Here is a 6,886-nt window from a genome sequence, read left to right as displayed (position 1 = left end):
TGATTGCGCGAGCAAGTTCATATGATGTTATTACACTGTATGCATGTTTGGTTTGGAGCCCGAGGTGCTCGGGTGAGTTTCGGACGCGTTTCAGATGAGTTTGGATGGTTTGAAGTTAGCTGGTGTCCTTCCAGCTCTGGTGTTCTGATGCAGATCTCGCAATTGCAAGGTCTGGCTCGCATTTGCGAGCCTCGCTTTTGCGAACAAGAGTTCGCATTTGCGAGTAGGGCCTGGGATTGGGTAACCTCGCATTTGCGAGGAAATGGTTCGCAATTGCGAACAGCACATGATCATTTTTGCGATCACTTGGTCGCATTTGCGATGCCTGGCAAAAATAGGACTTCTTCGAAATTACGAAGATATTGTGATGTAGCAAAAAAAGGACTTGGTCGCATTTGCGATGCCTGGCAAATGCGGCCCTCAAAGACAAGGGTCGCATTTGCGATGGCTGGTTATTCGCATTTGCGGTCAATTTGCCGTATTTGCGACTTCTGTTCTTCTGAGGCAGGGTTTGCATTTGCGACCCTTGTCTCGCATTTGCGATGCTCGTAATTGTGAACAAGTCTTTGCAAATGTGACATCTACAGCTGGGTAAAAGAGGAAAAAATCGGGACTTAGCTCATTTTACACCATTTCTCAACCCTAAACATTCTAGAGGCGATTTTTCAAGAGACTTTTCTTCCCAAATTCATTGGTAAGTGACTTTAATCCATTTCTTTTCAATTCCCCATTACTTTTCATGAGATTCCAACATCAAATTTAGGATTTCTATAGTAGAAATTAGGGGCTTGAGTAGAAATTAGGAATTTTTATAAAATTGATATTTAAACCTCAAATTGAGGTCGGATATCGAAACAAATCACATAACTGGGTTCGGGGATGAATGAGTAATTGAGTTTTAGTCTGAACCTCGGGTTTTGACCAAGCGGGTCAGGGGTTGACTTTTGCTGACTTTTTCAAAAATAATCAAAATTAAACCTCTTTCATTATTGGGTAGTTCTAAAGCTTATTTTGAATCATTTGATCAACAATTTGCTAGATATAGGGTTAGTTTGGAGGCTTGTTGGAAAGGCAAGGTCGTGGTTGGTTGATTGCTTTGATTCGCAAAGTGAAGTAAGTATTGGGTCTAACCTTGACTTGAGAGAATTAGGGATCCTTGAACTATGTGTTTGTCACGACTCAAAATCCAACTAGCTGTGATGGCACCTTGTTACAACCCAAATTCGCATATCATAGATCACGCCGTAAGGTAGTCGACGTAAATCCAAGAAGAGATTATCTTTGAGATGATAATAAGTTAATCCTATTGGTCTTAAACGATACAAGGGTGTATAAGAGTGGTTAACAAGTATTTGAAGTTAAGCTAATCAAGGATGTTGTAACCCGTATTTTCGGATAACACTAGAGGTGATTAACTGTCCCAAGAGGTCTTGTTTTAATGTATTTGAATCATATAATATCCGCATCATAAGTCTTGAAATCAAGCGAGTTATGAAATAAAATTCGATAAAAGTTGTCGCAACTTAGGTTTATAATTTTACTTAAACTTTAGGTCAAATGTTACTGCATTTTACTCCCAATGTGCTTGGAATTATGGGGTGATCTACCTATCAAATTGAAGATCTATGAGTCTAGTTTCCAACGCATTAAACCGTTCGTCGATACGATCTCGGAATAGAGAGATATTCGCGTTTTCGCGAGAGTGCGCCAAGCTGCTCTCTATGGGGCCCACAAAGGCGGTTTAAGACATTTGGACATATATAAGATAACTCAACCCCGTTTTAAGTCATTATTTTTCAGTATATTCAGACCTTATAACCCTAAAAACATTCTCTCAAGGTTCTCTCATGATCCAAGACCCAAACAAAGGGCAAACAACACAAATCAAATGTCGGGAATCCCGTGGTGCTAGTAAGTTTCTTATTTTTCTTGTTGTTGCTGATTTTTGTGTTGTTCCAGCTCGTGTGGGAGGTTGTTTTAAGTGCTTTATGTTCTGTAAATACACCTTCAAGTTTTTAATATCAACCCTAGGTGATTTCAAGTCTTCTAAAGTAATTCTAGTGCCGAAAAACCCGAATTAATTGCTAGTTTCGCTTCCTTGTTCTTGTGGCAGAATTGAAGGGATATTTCGAGGAAAATTAAGGTCAAATTGGAGTTGTTCTTTCTGTTTAAAGGTAATGAACCTCTTACTCTATATATATTTAAGATTATCCAAGTTGCAGCTAAGTCGTTGAAGCTAGAACTTGTGAAATATATATCGAAAAGCTTGGTAGTAATGTTGTTGGTTGGTGGACTGTTTTGGAGGCTCAATATGATTATTAATGATGTTGTTTGGGCTGTTTGGTGATTGTATTGACTTGTGGGAAGTCATATAAATAGGGGAGGTGCTGTCCGTTTCATCGTAAAATAGGTTGTGGTCGATACATAATAGTTACGACGCTTAAACGATAATGATAGTGTCATTTGTCTTATTGTAGACTAAGGAGTCGTGATATTTGCATAGCTTGAGGTTGGGCAGTATATACAAGGTATGTGAGTCTATCCCCTTCATTCTTTTGCACGACTCCGATTGTACATAATGTAATGAACGAGCTCCCAAAGATACTCTACTCTTAGAAGCTAGCAGTACTTACATTGCTGCCCTTCTTATGAAACGATTGGTATTGATGTTACTTCTCTTATTCTTATATTATCAATGTTGTTGGTAGTTCCTGATTCTTATAAGTTTCTTGATGAAGAGTTAATCCTAATAACGTAGACATTATGGGTATGTCGGGGCCCTGTTCCGGCAATGTTGTAGCACTTATGTTCTTTTAGAGGCTCATAGACAGGTGTCGACTCATGTATGGTTTGGAATGCCTTGTCGGCTGATTTTTGTTGTATAGTCTTTCATGGCACCATGGTAGCTCGTACCTTATATATAGTTTCTTGACAGTCTTGTCGTCCCATGTTACGTATGTTCATGACATTATCTTTCATTGTTGGATGTTCATGATCCATGTCTTTCATTTATATTGGTCTTGTCGGCCCTTAAAGATAATAAGGAAGGTTAGATAAAATGTACGTTGGTGCTCGGCAAGTATGGCCCGGGTGCTAGTCATGACCCTCCAGTTGGGTCGTGACAAACTTGGTATCAGAGCAAGTCTGTCCTAGGGGTTGTCTATGAGCCGTGTCTAGTAGAGTTTTGATTATAGATGTGTAGCGCGCCACATTTATAATCAGGAGGCTACGTGACATCTAGGGTTGTTACCTTCTTCCTGAATCTAGATCGTGCGTAGAGTTGAGTAGTAAGTGTTCATATCTAATATTCACCTTGTTTTCTTTTAGCGATGCCTTTGACTAGGAAGCAAGTGATTAGTAAACGGCTTGATACAGCTGTGGGAGAGGGTAACATTCAGGTGCCTCCAGCCAGAGCAGGCCAAATTGAGGCTCAGAGTGAGATGCCATCTCATACCTCTCTGTCTCCTCTCGAGGATATTAGGAGGCACCCAGTACATCCAGTTCCTCCGTCTGGCACTACAGACCATGATATGCGCAGTGCGGTGCAATTGTTGACTAGCTTGGTAGCTGCTCAGGCTCAGAGGCAGAATACCGGTGCTGCTGATAAACCGGTTAGTGCGAGAGTTCGTGATTTTATTAATCTAGACCCTCCAGTGTTTACCGGATCAGACCCCAAGGAGGACCCGCAAACATTTATTGATCAGGTTCATTGTACATTGCGGGTTATGCATGCTAGTGATACGGAGGCAGTAGAGTTGGCTTCTTATCGGTTACAGGATTTAGCGATTTTATGGTATGATAGTTGGGAGAGATCTAGGGGTCTGAATGCTCCTCCAGCCGTGTGGAAGGAATTTTCTGAGGCCTTTCTTCGTCACTACTTGCCAGCTGAGATACGACGAGCTAGAGCTGATAAGTTCTTGAACCTTCGACAGGGTAATATGAATGTACGAGAGTATAGTATACAGTTTGATTCTTTAGCAAGGTATACTCCCCATATGGTGGCCGAGATGAGTGATAGGGTGCACCTGTTCGTGAACGGGTTGGGACCACATCTGATAAATGAGTGTACAACAGCCTCCTTGGTAGAGGGCATGGATATTTCCCGTATTCAGGCTTATGCCCAGACCCTTCAGGATCATAAGTTATATGCTAAGCTCTCTAAATGTGAATTCTTGCTGAACTCAGTAGCATTCCTTGGCCATGTGATATCTGATGAGGGTATTAGTGTCAACACTCAGAAGATCGATGCAGTGAAGAATTGGCCGAGACCTACAACACCGTCAGAAGTTCGCAGCTTCCTGGGGCTAACAGGATATTATAGGCGGTTTGTAGAAGGGTTTTCCTCTATATCAGCACCATTGACTAAGTTAACATAGAAAACTACCAAGTTCCAGTGGTCTGATGCTTGTGAACATAGTTTTCAGGAGCTAAAGAATCGATTGACATCCGCGCCAATGCTCACTCTCCCAGAAGGAACAGAAGGTTATGTGGTATATTGTGATGCCTCAGGTATAGGTTTGGGGTGCGTATTGATGCAACGTGGGAAGGTGATTGCTTATGCATCAAGACAATTGAAGAAGCATGAAAAGAATTACCCGACTCATGATTTGGAATTGGCTGCAGTAATATATGCTTTGAAGATATGGCGGCACTACTTATACGGCGTCCATGTTGACATCTACACAGATCACAAAAGTTTACAATACATCTTCAAGCAGAAGGAGTTGAATTTGAGGCAGCGTAGGTGGCTTGAATTACTGAAAAACTACGACATCGAGATATTGTACCATCCCGGTAAAGCCAATGTTGTGGCAGACGCTCTAAGCCGTAAGTCAATGGGAAGCTTAATACATATTGAGGCAGGTAGACAAGGGTTGACCAAATAGCTTCACCAGCTGGCCAATATGAGAATCAGATTGTTGGACTCTGATGAAGGAGGTGTTACTGTACAGAATACAGCAGAATCATCTTTGGTAGCCGAGGTAAAAGCACGACAATATGAAGATCCTACCTTAGTAAGATTGAGAGAGGGAATTCAGCAGTGTAAGATTACATCTTTCAAGATCGGAGAAGATGGGACACTGAGATACCAGGGCCAATTATGTGTGCCTAGTGTGGCAGGGTTGCGAGAGAAGATTATGATTGAGATTCATCAGTCCCGATATTCTATCCATCCTGGCTCGACAAAGATGTATCATGACGTTAAGGAGCAGTATTGGTGGGATAACATGAAGAAGTCTATTGCAGAATTTGTAGCCCAGTGTCCTAATTGTCAACAAGTAAAGATCGAGCATCAGAAACCCAGTGGATTGATTCAGAATATAGAGATTCTGACCTGGAAATGGGAGGTGATTAATATGGACTTCATTATTGGATTACCTCGCTCTTATCATAAGTTTGACTCCATTTGGGTGATAGTTGATCGACTTACAAAATCTGCCCATTTTCTACCAGTTAAGACAACTTACACGGCTGAAGATTATGCGAAGTTGTATATCAAGGAGATTGTTAGGCTTCATGGTGTGCCGGTATCTATTATATCAGACCGAGGAGCTCAATTTATGGCTAACTTTTGGAGGTCTTTTCAGAAGGGTTTAGGCAGACAAGTAAATCTCAGCACTGCATTCCATCCGCAGACTGACGAACAGGCTGAACGTACCATTCAGATGCTTGAAGATATGCTACGAGCATATGTTCTAGATTTCAAGGGGAATTGGGATGACCATCCGGCACTTATAGAATTCGCCTACAATAATAGCTACCATTCCAATATTAAAATGGCCCCGTATGAGGTACTGTATGTGAGGAAATGTAGATCACCAGTTGGATGGTTCGAAGTCGGTGAGACAGAATTATATGGGCCAGATTTGATTTACCAAGCCATTGAGAAGGTGAAACTGATACAAGAGCGGCTGAGGACGGCACAAAGCAGGCAAAAATCTTATTCCGATGTCCGACGTCGTGATCTGGAATTTGAGGTTGGTGATTGGGTTTTCCTGAAGATCTCGCCGATGAAGGGTGTTATGCGTTTTGGGAAGAAGGGTAAGTTGAGTCCACGGTATATTGGGCCGTACAAAATTCTTCGACGAATTGGACAGGTTGCTTATGAGTTAGAATTGCCATCCGAATTGGAATTTGTACACCCGATATTCCATGTATCTATGTTGAGGAAATGTATTGGAGACCCTTCTCGGGTCGTCCCTATCAAAGATGTACAAGTTACAGAGGATCTATCATATGATGAAGTGCCAGTGGCTATATTAGATCGACAAGTCCGCAAGCTAAGAATAAAGGATGTAGCTTCCGTCAAAGTATTATGGAGGAACAAGAATATAGAAGAAATGACATGGGAAGCAGAAGAGGAGATGAAGTCTAAATACCCTTACATATTCCAGAGTGAAGATAACGAGGATACCGGGGGAAAGAAGGACGCATTATAAGGTGAAACGGCTCTATGAGGTAAGCAATAGCTTGTGAATACTCTTTTTTAATACAAAATGGTGATATGCAGATAATGTACATATCCATAATGCTTTGTATAGTCTTGTATGGCCATAGGTTGGGTTTAACTGCTTGCAAGTTTGGCTAGTGTCCATTTTATAAGGGAAACTCAGCCAGAAATCTCCGTCGGAATCCACGATGAGTTAGACACCCCATAAACCCTTACATTCGAGGACGAATGTTCCTAAGGGGGAGAGGATGTTACAACCCAAATTCGCATATCATAGATCACGCCGTAAGGTAGTCGACGTAAATCCAAGAAGAGATTATCTTTGAGATGATAATAAGTTAATCCTATTGGTCTTAAACGATACAAGGGTGTATAAGAGTGGTTAACAAGTATTTGAAGTTAAGCTAATCAAGGATGTTGTAACCCGTATTTTCG

Source organism: Nicotiana tomentosiformis, chromosome 2 (assembly GCF_000390325.3).
Source record: "Nicotiana tomentosiformis chromosome 2, ASM39032v3, whole genome shotgun sequence".
Taxonomy (NCBI): Eukaryota; Viridiplantae; Streptophyta; class Magnoliopsida; order Solanales; family Solanaceae; genus Nicotiana; species Nicotiana tomentosiformis.
The sequence above is the reverse complement of the archived record's forward strand: the minus strand, read 5'-3'. Positions refer to the sequence as shown.